This window comes from Haemaphysalis longicornis, unplaced genomic scaffold (genome assembly GCF_048455015.1).
Source record: "Haemaphysalis longicornis isolate Haplotype H1 unplaced genomic scaffold, Haemaphysalis longicornis Haplotype H1 scaffold_1, whole genome shotgun sequence".
In the NCBI taxonomy this organism is placed as follows: domain Eukaryota; kingdom Metazoa; phylum Arthropoda; class Arachnida; order Ixodida; family Ixodidae; genus Haemaphysalis; species Haemaphysalis longicornis.
Window position 1 is genome coordinate 210,166,875 of NW_027526203.1, and position 12,477 is coordinate 210,179,351.

Here is a 12,477-nt window from a genome sequence, read left to right on the forward strand (position 1 = left end):
CACCCAATCAACCGCTCCCTGCAAAGGGGCTTTTGTTTTTGCTTGTGGAAATTAAAAGAGACTCACCTGTTAGCATTCCTATCGGACTTACTACGTCATGACCAACGGACTTAAAAACCATCGTGCACCAATATGAATAGTTTTACAAATACATAGCGATATTCACAACTGCCTAGTTTGCTTATTTTAGATATATGTCGCTTCTCTAATGAAACAAAGAAATAAAACTCTCGCATGGTAGACCGCTAGCGCCTTCCAGTGAAGACTGGATAAACCAAAATGCGTTTCTTGTTTTTTTTTTTAATCTCTGCAAAGAAATGATATACAGCAGACTCCCGTTAAGACGAACCCGATGGTACCGTAAAAATGTATTCGTATTATCCGAAATTCGTCTTAAGCGGAGGTGTATTGCATTGTGGACGTTACAAGAGAAAAATGTTGGGGTTCTTAATCGGTGTTCGTTTTAACCAAGTTCGTCTTAACGAGGGTCTACTGTATTTCTAGAAGAAGCAAACCGGGTCGTTAGTGTCATTTCTGTGAATTTGTAAAACTTCTTGAATCGGTACATGGTGCTTTTGAATTAGTAAGTCTCATAAATTTGCGTCATGAATTAGTGAGTCCCATATGAATTGGATCAGGTGAGTCACCCGTAATAGCATGCAGGAGACGAAAAATGCTAACGAACATCCAAGCATATATAACTGCATGCGTGACATGCTGCGTGCAGTGTGAAATGCGGCACAGTCGGTTAACACTATGTATGTATAGCATCAGGGCATAAATAACGTGGACTAAGTACCTATTTTACAGCAGATTGTAGCCATTTATACGTTCCTGTAAAGCACTTAAAATTGTGCACGTACTACAACACAGCGAGCTGATGGCTGAGCATTGAGCAAAAAACAATGTTTCTGCGACGCTTTGTGAACCAAATGCAGAACATGCAATAGTCTCAACAACTATATATATTTCTTTATGAGGTATCCACAAAAGCCCAATGAATTATTCAGCACTACCGCGGCTCTGTCCCAAACGCAGAAGGAGAACCTGAGGACATCTGGTCCTTCTCAAATTCAAGTCATTGGTGATTTCAGACGTACTGCGCGTCTTCAATTAGCAAAAGACGATATTCACTAAAGTGGTTTGAGCGCCGCAGACAACCTGAGAGGGGTTCGTGGAATTTCTATTTTCGCTATGATACCCTTTTCTCGCACCTTTGATGCTTTGTACGGTGTTGTTATAGCAATGGACATATTTTTTTCTGTCAAATAACGTCACTAAAATACGTCTTAGCCGTCTTATATAAGTAAACTGCTTTAATACAGTTCCATAGATATCGACGAAGTTTATTAAATTTTATGTGGTGCATGCGTGTGTGCGTGTGTGCGTGTGTGCGTGCGTGACTGTGTGTATGTGTGGGTGCGCGGGTGTGCGTTGGTGTCTGTATCTATGTCTGTGGGCGTGTGCGTGCAAGTGCTTGTGCGTGCGCTTGTGCGCCAAAGCGCGTCAAATATATATGTGGTTCATTGTTCCAGTTAATGCACGATTCAGTGCATACTTCACTGCAGCGCACAAGTTATGTGGAACAAGACACGAGCAAAAAATATACAAAAGCACTGTCCAAAATTTTTACTGGGACATAAGTGGAACAGTAACTGGAACGGCCGACAGCGCATCCCCTCATTTATTCGGTTCCACATAATAACCACAAACCTAAAGAAAACAAATGCACAGTTCCAGATAAGATCCACTTATATCTCTCGTTCCAGTTATTCTCCGTTTAGATCCAGATAAAAATATGTGGATCGCCCCGTTTAACTGGAACTTACATGGAACCAGATTAAGAGTGCACAGTGGAACTCATTAGCCACTGCATTCCAGAGTTCCGATTCGCGCTGTATGTGTCGAAAGCCACTGTACATGTTACAAGACCGTGGTCCGAAAAGGATTCCAGACTCCATGTATGGTTTCCGGCCATACTTATCGACGCAAGATATTCTGCTACAGATCAAAGAGGTGGTCATTGACAACCTCAGCACGTCACAAAAAAGCGCCATCCTGGCGCTTGACGTTAAAGGTGCGTTCGATAATGTATCGAACGGGGCCATACTGAAGAACTTACAAGACTCGCAATGTCGGGTGAGGGCCTATAACTACGTTCGGGACTTCCTTTCGTCTCGGACGGCGACAGTGGTCCTTGGAAAGCTTCGGAGTGACAAATTCCGGGTCCCAGCAAAGGGCACCCCACAGGGCTCAGTGATCTTGCCGTTACTTTTCAATATCGCGATGATCAACCTACCCGACAAGCTAAATGCAATCCCTGGTCTTAGACATGCCATCTACGCTGATGACCTCACATTCTGGACAACCAGAGGGTCAACGGGAAACCAACAGGATTCCCTGCAGGAAGCCGTAGACCGCACCGAGGCATACCTCAAGCAGTGTGGACTTTCCGTCACCTCAGAAAAATCACAACTTCTGGTACTAAGAAAGAGGACGAGAGGCAGACCCCTGCCGGAAGCACCAGACCCGGAAGTGAAGCTTCAGGGCGTCCCTATCCCAAAAGTCGACACACTGCGATATTAGGCCTCACTCTCCAAAAGGACAAAACAGGAGCTGCTACACTCCACAAGCACAAAAGCACCATCACCTAGGTTACCCACTGGTCAAGAGAGTTGCGAACAAAAAATCAAAACATCCCCCTCGCGAGGGGCACGATCAAATGCAGAGCATTTCCGCGGGGGGCGTGCCTGCAAGTCTTATGGATTACGTATTGTTGTTGTAATTGTTGTCTTCCAGCGTAGACATTGTCGATGAAGTCGATGGTGAAACGTGAAACGTGCCGTGAACCCCCTGCCGCGGCTATTACGCAACGTGGAGAGGCTACGACGCAACGTGGCGCGGCTATGACGCAACACAATCCAACACAATCCACTTTAATCCAACCCAATCCAATCCAAGCCAATCCAATCGAATCCAATCCAATGCCCTTCGCGAGAGAGTGTTATAGTAGAGTGAACTAGAAGTTTTAGAGTGGCCCGACCGGCCGCCCGGAGAGGTGCTCGTTTCGCGCAGAAAATAGCGGCGGCGCTGTAGTCAACGACCATTGAAAGCGACAGCGGCGGCTGGCCGCGCGCACGGCCGCGTGCCCAGCCGGGCCAGGAAACGCTTTACGCGTGGAGCGCTGGAAATTTTTTCTGCGGGTCGTCCCATTGCTGAAATGTACTGTGGGTACAGTGGACTGTGGGTAACGAAATGAAAAATAAACGCTGCAGCTCATTTTGCGTTAGTTTTGCCTTTCCCGCTCGACAACAAGGAAAATTACGGATTTTCTTTCAGTGCAGCATTCGTAACGGATTCTAAATAAAGTAATTACAGCGACATTTTCGCTATTCCAATGTCCTATAAAAACGTATATTGCGTTGAATTGACTAATATGAACCAGTTTATGATTGCTTTATGATTGTGTCCTTATTGGGCTGCTTGATGGACATGACACGAAAAAATATGAGAACTGGGATGATAGCTTCTCAGAAAAATTTCTTAGTTATTGTCTTGCAATTTACGCTCGGACTGCAGTTATGTGGGTTACTATCGTAAGTTGTTGCGTTTGTTTTTTATTGCGTGAGTTGTTATTATAGCAGTATTTAAGCAGTGGCCCGCTTGGGATAATTACGGGTCACCGTGGTGGCCGAACAGAAAATGACACGCGCAAGCGAGATATCTTTTTAGAGTGGTTAGCTCAGTTATCTCAGTTGTCCCAATGACCGTCTTTCATAGAACTATTCTCGCAACGTTCTATTAATGGCACCACCTTTCACCTGATTCGATCAAGAAAGGAGTTGAATCAGATTAACACAAATTTAATTCGCAAGTATGCTGAGAGTACAATACACGCACATAAAACAAATGCAAAACACAGATCAGAAGATATATTGACCGCGACAAAAATGAAATATAACACGTCTACTATAGAGGTAAAGGTTCAAGAAGGCTAACATGGAGGTTCAAATAAACGGAACTGGAACAAATACACATTTTGTTTTCATTTTCAATAGCCCAGCAAATGAAATGTAACGCGGGAAATCATGCACAAAGTCTACACATGTAAAGGTTTAGGAATAACGGTAACATGGAGATTTAAATTGACATTTTTGGTCAACGCATTTTCATAACTCGCCCTCGATCATTAGCGACGGCTAAGTTTAAGGTGTTGCTCCCACCTCCGCATGTAATCACGGAACTTGTTTAAACATTTTATGTAGAAATGAATCCGTGTCGAAATGTATACAGAACCAAACCAAATTTGTGGTCAAGGTCTCACGTGCTGGTCGCAACCAACGCCGTTAAGGTGTTTGTTGTGAATAAGGGCTGCAGCACATCCATAACGCTGTCATGGTGGAGCTCCTTGTCGCTGAAGCAACCGGTAAAAACGTCTAGAGATCGCCAATAAACTTTAAAAAATGCGCGGAAGGATTCAGAAGTCCCCCCAAATTACAAGATGTAGTAAACACAGTGGCATCGTCCCCTGGCATGCAGGAAGGAGTAGTTGGTCCCGCAGACTTGGCACTTCGTTTTCAGTACACACTTTCTTACCAAGTGCCTGCGACAAAGTAGGTTAATAAAATAAGCCCACTAATGACAGTACACGCATCAACGGTAGGGGTATCCCAGAAGAAGGCTTTTGGTATTTTCGTTCCAAATAGGAACGTAAAAAACAGTAAACTTTTTGCAGCATAGAATGTGCGCCCCGCCGCTTTTGCTTCATGCGCAGTCAAGAAGGGGAAGGGAAGAACATTCCTGGTGCCTGTCCGTCAAATTAATCCCTCGTTAACTCGAACTCTACTATATCTCAAAATATCTTCTCGAAACTTTTTCTCACCGTGTTTACCTCCCATAGGCGGTACGCATTTGCCTGCTTTATCTCAAAACGTTTTTTCGGAGGACCACGGATGTCGCGAAATACTGGCAGAGAGGACACAAGGCAAAGTCCGCTGCAGGCAGCTGATAAGGTCCCCGTTCGAATGATTACTCCCACTACTCGCTGAACGCGGTCGTGAAGTGCAAGTTTACGCGGACTACGCGTCCCCGTTACCGGAATTAATGCTGTTTGGCGCATAAGATAGCTGTGGACGACGCAGCTGATCATGCGGACGAGGAGGAGCCTCCAAAAGTGCCCACAACGGCAGAAACAACATACATGCTGCGTCTGCTTTGTAACAAGGTAGAATGTAGCGGTGGCGACCACCAATTCATGCGATGCGTTGAGAATTCTCGGGTACGCTTTTCTGGGATGCAGATGCGAACGCGAATCAGCCGAGCGCAACACAGCTGTTTCTTTCTTCTGCAATAATAAAAGTTTCTTTTTCTTGCGAATTATTTTGCCTTTATTACGACATCTCCCCTGTGCAATAGTGCTTTTGTTAGCAGCACTATATATATAGCTGTTATTTCAAAGACCTGGCTACAAATTTTCTGCATTTGATTTAACTCGAAACTCCGCGCTTATCTGAAAATTTTCAGCTAATTTTACGACTTTGAGTTAACGAGAGATTACTGTATATCAACAATTAACGTTTTCAGAAAACGCATACAAAATGAGAAAGTATCGTTGGGGGGGGGGGGGGAGGGAGGAGGGGAGGTCGATAATTTTATGGCGGGACGTACTAGTTTAAAGTTTGCTCAAGCGGAGTCATAACGTTTCTGCGTCTACTTTCTAAGCCAGCTGACAAAAGGCGCAGGTTCGATTCCCGGCCACGGCGGCTGCTTTTGTGATGGAGGATAAAAGCGAAAAACGCCCGTGTCTTCGAGATTTCGGCGCACGTTAAAGATCCCCACCCAGGTGGTCAAAATTAATCCGGAGCCCTCCAGTAGCGCTTGCCTCATCGCCTGTGTACCGCCGGCGCGTTAAACCTCATAATCCAAAATAAATCAGCTTCGCAAGCGCAAAACACCGCAGCGAGCAACGCAAATACTATTGCCGCGCGCAGGCTGGGAGCTGGTGCCGGGGAGCGCCGGCTGTTCAGTTGTTGACGACAGCAGCGCCGCCGCTATACCGGTTTTATTTTCTGCGCGAAAGTCGACCCGGCGGAGCAATGGGAGAGGCCGCCGCTCGGGCCACTCTAAAACTTCTAGTACACTCTAGTTATAGTGCCGAAATCGCGCCACCACATGAACGCGAACCGAACGCGGCGAGAGAGGGTGTTGCGAGCGGAGAGAAGGCGAGGAGGACGCGGGGGAGAGGGCGCACCTGTGGCCGACGGTTGAATGAGTCAAGGATATAAGGCGCGTGCGTAACCTTCCATTCTGTGTCGGCTCCGTGGAGCAGTCGGTAAAGTGCCGTGTACCTTGCGCTCCGCCCGCAGAGTCGTGGGATCGAAACCTGGCGCCGGAAGGTATTATTTCTTTATATAGTGTAGGGTGCCGACTACGTAGTGATGCGGGCTACGGACGCCAACGCGGGTGACATCGTGAGTTACTAAAATGCTCTGCATTTAAAAGAAACAGGGGTGACGGTGTATTCAGTCACTCGTGAAACCCCATCCCCCGAGACGTAGATACGATCCAGACGCGCGTGGGACGAGCCTTGCCACCGTGTGAAGCGCTTGGTTGTCCAGCTCCGTCCCAAGGCCACGTCTCACAGGTCACCGTCCCGTAGTACAGCTTTCAAAACACGGCACGATGAGTCAGCGCCACCGCCACTCCCAGCCCTGTCACTGGCCCCTAACACACAGTTGAAATCACCCCAAAAGAAAATTGCCCCAGAAACACAAAAGTAAGGCCGTAGGGCGGTAAACAAATCAGAGCGAACAGCTGCCTCATTGGGGGCATAAATACATACGAAACGCACCAGCTCTCTCCCCACGAGGACGTCCACAATACAAAACTGGCCGTTTTGCGCTAGCTCGCAGTCGACAATTTTGAAGAAAGGTTTTTTCCGGATTAAGATGGCTGTACCGCCTGCTCGGGTTGGAGTTAATGTGTGGAAGCACCAGAAGTTATGACCGAATAGGCCTACAAAATTTTGACTATCTTCAAGAGATGTTAATTTAGTTTCTTGCAACAGGGCTACATCAATGTTCTCGTTATTCAAAAGGTCGAGCAGCCAATTCTTTCGTTTGAGGGAAACGAGGCTTACGACGTTAATCGTCACTATTTTGACCGCGTTGAGGGGAGCCGTCATTGTGGGGTGGGGGCTTACCAATTATCTTCAGCGGTCGCCGCCGCCTGTGTCGCCAGGTTCCTTGGACCGGGTTCCTTCACCTCCGCCGGGTTCCTTCACCGGTTTCCTTATCTCCGAGCCGGTGGTGGTGAGGGAGGCTGTTTGGCTACCATGCTGCCTCCTCTGTTCCCCTTTGTGCTGTTCGGGAATTCTCGGCAGTGCGTCTTTGGACGTGGGCCTCTCTTCATCCTCGCCGTCAGGGGTGGCGGCGGCATGATTGGCGCGCGCCTGACGACGAGTCTCTATTCTTCTCTCCCGAGGGGGCGCTCCCTGGCTGGCCGCAGGGTGGGAGGGGCGCGGATTGCTGGCGGTCGCTGTCTTGTTATCTTTCGTCTCGCTTTCATGTTTCTTTTCTTCCACAGCAGCTGGTTCCTGCTCGGTCAGGGCTGCCTTTTGGAGGGGACAGGGGGCGGCGGCTGCGTCGCTGCCGACTGGCTCTTCCGCGGCGTCTCTCTCCTCCACAACCGCTCGTTCCGTGCTGCTGTTGCTGGTGGGGGTAACCTCTCCTGGGGCGGAGGTGTTGGCAAGGGCTTCCTTTCTTTCATTTCCCTCGGCAGCGTGAATTACCCCGGACTGGGAAGAAGGCTTGGGGGCCATCGTCTCCTGGACGTCTTCGATATCCATGAAATCGTTCAGTGGTTGCGTCGTGCGCATTCCTCTGGCCCTGGCCGCGTAGCTTTGATCACACGCGGAACTGTCGTGACCAAAAGTACGGCAGGCCCGACACCAAGGTGTTGTGCACTGCCTTTGCATGTGGCCAAGTTGTTGGCAGCGTAGACACATGGCGGGGCGGCCAGGAACTTCTATGAGAACAATGTTCCCGTACATCTTCACTTGGTGGGGGTACTTCCAAAGTACATATACTAAAATTGGAACCATTCCGGCGCGGTCGAATGAGCTTGGATTTGAAGAGGGGTGTTTGGACGTGCAAAATTAGATAGCCATGGAACTCCTGTATCGGTATAGCACTAGAGAGCACTATCGCTTCTGCGTTGGTTAGTTTGGTGTTGGAATTGATTTCTGAAAGCTTTGCGTTCTCTCATCGTTGTCGTTTCGACAGAGAGGGATTTTATAGTTTTTTTGTATTTTTTTATGGACGTGGTGGTTGCTTCGTGTTGTGCCGGTATAAATATGGTTGCCGTTCCCTGAGAAAAATGAAGTTGTAAATTGGCCTACCGTGTCTGGTTAACTGATTTATTGATTGGAGAGGTTGGAAGCGAATATGCGCAGGCTGCTTCATTTCACCAATAAAGGGTCATAGACCCGGCTATACAAATCACCTGTTCATAACAATTTTCGTAAGTTCTAATAGTTGTCTATAAAATGTCCTCCTGAGTTTGTGTTCATGGATTCACGGTGTTGCGACCGAGTGGGCCGAGCCGAGCCCTGTCGCCTCCGGCATACGTGTGGTAGCGTGGGGTAGAGCGAGTGGCCAGCCGCTGTTGCAGCCGTGAAGAAGTCCAGAAGCCGTAGGTTAACGTAACTGTTTACTTCATAGCGAGAGATGAGCCGAAGCCAAAGAACAATGCCCCGACGGGCGAGGTAACAGTACAGGACTCGAGCAGGATGACAGCATGGATTCACTGCTCAAACAGGAATGGGTTATAGCGCTTGTGGGGCTCTATTCATACCCAAAAGCGGTAATGGTCAAAACGCCAACAAGCGGCAACACGCCACGAACGTCACAGACACACACAACGCTCTTTCCAGAGTTCGTGAGCAGTCCATAGCATCGGCGCACGTTAAGCCCGAGAGAGAGGGGAGAGAGGAGGACTCCGCTGCGATCGCGGGGCCTCTGTATCCTTGGGCGCGTCTCGACGTGAAAGTATGATTCACCGACAAGATGGGGCCTGTTTCCAAAGGCGCACGCAGTGGCTTCGCCGCACAGCCGAGGAGTGATGCGGGAAAGTACAGCGGCGGGCCGATTTGTAGCAGCTTCTCCGCCGGGGGTCCGAGATCCCGATGGATAAGGGTCTTCAACCGTTGTCCGGAGGGACGCTTTCGAAGTGAAGTGCTCGGCAGACGCTCGACTCTAGGCCTGGGCTGTACGACACCGTGCTGGAGCTTCACCGGACCGATCACTGGACGAGTAGTGGCTCCCCAAGAACGTATCTGGCTTGGTCAGGCAAGCAACAGAACAACACAGGAAGACAACCGCATCGCCGGCAAGTGCGAAGACAAATCCACACTGAAGATCTACCAGGCTTTTAGTTGCGAAAAAATACGCTAATAACTAACTACTCTAATTATATTATTAGCCCAGCAGTACTTTAGACAAGTACGCAAACTTGAAAGGTGACATTTTGCGTGATTGGAAATGTCCCACTCAAAAAGAAATGTAATTGTAATGGGCGAAACCTGATTTAAGAAAAACAATGAATTTGAGAAAGTCAGGCGTCTACAAGCCACTTCTCGCTCTAAGAGCTGCGATTTGAGCTCTCGTCGTTGCCCTAAGCTTTTCCCCTTTTTGTACCGTACTTTAGGTGCCCCCGCTCTCTGAAAGCGACTGCGACCGGTCGAGAGGATTTCGGACTTCTTCCGAGACGTGTCTCGAGCGCGCGGAGAAAACTGCCCTACTTTCCACCGCTCGAGCAAGGCGTGCGCTTTTGTTCTCGGCCGCTGCGTGGTCCACTGAGACCCGTCGCAAAGTGGGCGTGAGAGCTCTTGCCGCATTTGTTTGCGACATTGTCGACAAGCGAACACCACTGGGTGTTTTCGCTGTCCTTTCAGGCTGTCAAGGCCAATTTAGGCACGGGCGGCCCGGTCTCAGAAGACGGCTCAACCCCAGGCGACACCGGAGTGGCTACGTGCTCGGCTGGCCATTGCCTGACATTGAGTATCTGAGTTTCAGGTGGAACGCTAGCGACTCGCTCCGTTGCGGCGCCGTCACTACGCTTAGCTGCACCGTGAACATCGTTCAGTGTCTCGGCTGCCGGCTCTGCCCCAGCGTTGCTCGGTTCTGAACTCGCGCCCGGAGAAACACCCTTCGTTTCAACGGACTCGTGTTGCCTCCTTTCGCTAACGTCCCGGTTTATAGCCCATAAGGTCCCTACACACAGTGTACTTATGCTGCCCTCTGTCGTGAGCCTCCGCAAATGCCCCATCCTTGCTCTCTGTCTGAGTCTCGCCATTCCTCACAGAGGTGGCGACACTATCGTTAGATGGGCGCTTCGCAGCGAGCCCAGCTGGTTCTTTCCTCGGCAGTTTCTCGAAATTGTACCCCTTGTCGCGTAACAGCTGATACGACCTGTTCGAGAATAGGTACCTGTATTCCGGAAGAAGTTGTGGGGATACTGCCGCCTGCGTGACAAGTTCACCAAACGGACCTGCGATGCTGACCTTACCAATCGGCAGGCGCACATTTCGTGCTGCCACCGCCGGCTTAACCCAAACACACTGCCCCGTCAGCTGATCCGGTTCAACTTACGAAGGGTGGACCATGTCTACCGTCGCTGCGGAGTCGCGAAGAACTCGGCACGGTTTACCTTTGACCACTAGCTCACGTACGTATGGCTCTAGAAACTGCCTGCGGTCCTCACTCTGATCTAGTACGTAATAGACGAGTTTTCCTTTCTTGCAACTCGCAGAGAAATGTCCCGTCTCGCCGCAGTTGTAACACGCAGCCTGTCTGCGCGCTTCAAAAGCTTTCTTTCTGCGCTGCTCCTCAGCGTCTTCTGCTCTCTTTTCGTTTTCGGGGCCAGTTTCCCTATTCACGACAACGACTTCCCTTGCTCTACTATTTTCCTGAGGAGCTCTGCCTTTAGGCCTTGACATATCAGACCTCGGCCTGAACTCTTTTTGGCCGTCTTTCGGCCCCTGCGCACGTCGACGTGCGACGAACTCGTCGGCTAGCTGAGCTGCATGGTCCACCGTATTTACCCGTGGCCTATCTTGCACCCAGAGTCTCAGGTTCTCCGGTAGTCGGCGGTAAAACTGCTCAAGACCGAAGCACTCAACTACCTTGTCATGCTCTCCGAAAGCCTCTGCCTCTTTGAGCCACTCTTCCATATTAGCCCTCAGCTTGTAGGTGAACTCCGAGTACGGCTCGCCCTTAGCTTTCTCGGCTTCACGGATTTTCTGGCGAAACGCCTCTGCTGACAGCCTGTACTTACGCAGGAGGCTCGACTTGACTTTCTCGTAGTCCTCCGCCTCCTTTGGCAAGCGGGCCATCACGCCGGATGCCTCACCTGGCAAAAGCGTTAGCAGCTTTTGCGGCCACTGAGTCTCGGCTAAACTGGGCCCCCTGACACGTACGCTCGAAGTTGACCAAAAAAAAGACCGATGTCTTCTCTATACCTTGTAGGGTCGCATTAGTTCACTCATTCGTAGCGTAGGTCACTCGGTCGCCGCAGACTGCACGCTTGGCGCGCTGCTGTCACTCTCACACCTAGGTCGAAACGCCTCGACGTTTAGACGCTTCATTTCCAGCTCTTGCTGTCGCTCCCGTTGTCGTTCCTGTTTCTTCTCCTCGCGTTCCTGTTTCTGCATCTCGAGCTCCTGTTCTAGCTTTCTTTCCTCGCGTTCCTGTTCCTGCCTCTCGAGCTGCTTACGCTGGCGCTCAGCCTCTGCCTCTGCAGCCTGACGCTTAGCGGTCTCCCTGTCATTGATCAGCTCAATGCACTCTGACAGAACGTCATCGTCAGCCCCAACAGCGAGTATAGCCTGTATCAGCTCTGGCTTTCTCAGCGCGTCCGTAACATCCAAGCGCAACTCTTTTGCAAGCTCCAACAACTGCGGTTTTTTCAACGCCTTCAAATTCATGGCCGGTCTAAGTACTGCTTTCCCACTGCTCCAAAAATGGTTTGCGCGAATAACCCACGCGACAAAAACACACGCCCTACCAGCTATCCTCAGAAGCCTGGAAAAACTGAGTGAAGAAAAGTCCCGCACTCACCATTGACCGCCGTGAATTCTGCGAAGTCCGAAGCCGCCTTGAAGTCCGGGGTGTTGGATCTCGCACCGCTGGCTCCAGGTGTTACGAAGTTGCCATCCGACCGCTGCCAACCAGTTGTAGCAACCTAGTGGGCCGACCCGAGCCGAGCTCTGTCGCCTCCGGCATACGTATGGTAGCGCGGTGTAGAGCGAGCGGCCAGCCGCTGTTGCAGCCGTGAAGAAGTCCAGAAGCCGTAGGCTAACGTAACTGTTTACTTCATAGCGAGAGATGAGCCGAAGCCAAAGAACAATGCCCCGACGGGCGAGGTAACAGTACAGGACTCGAGCGGGATGACAGCATGGATTCACTGCTCAAACAGGAA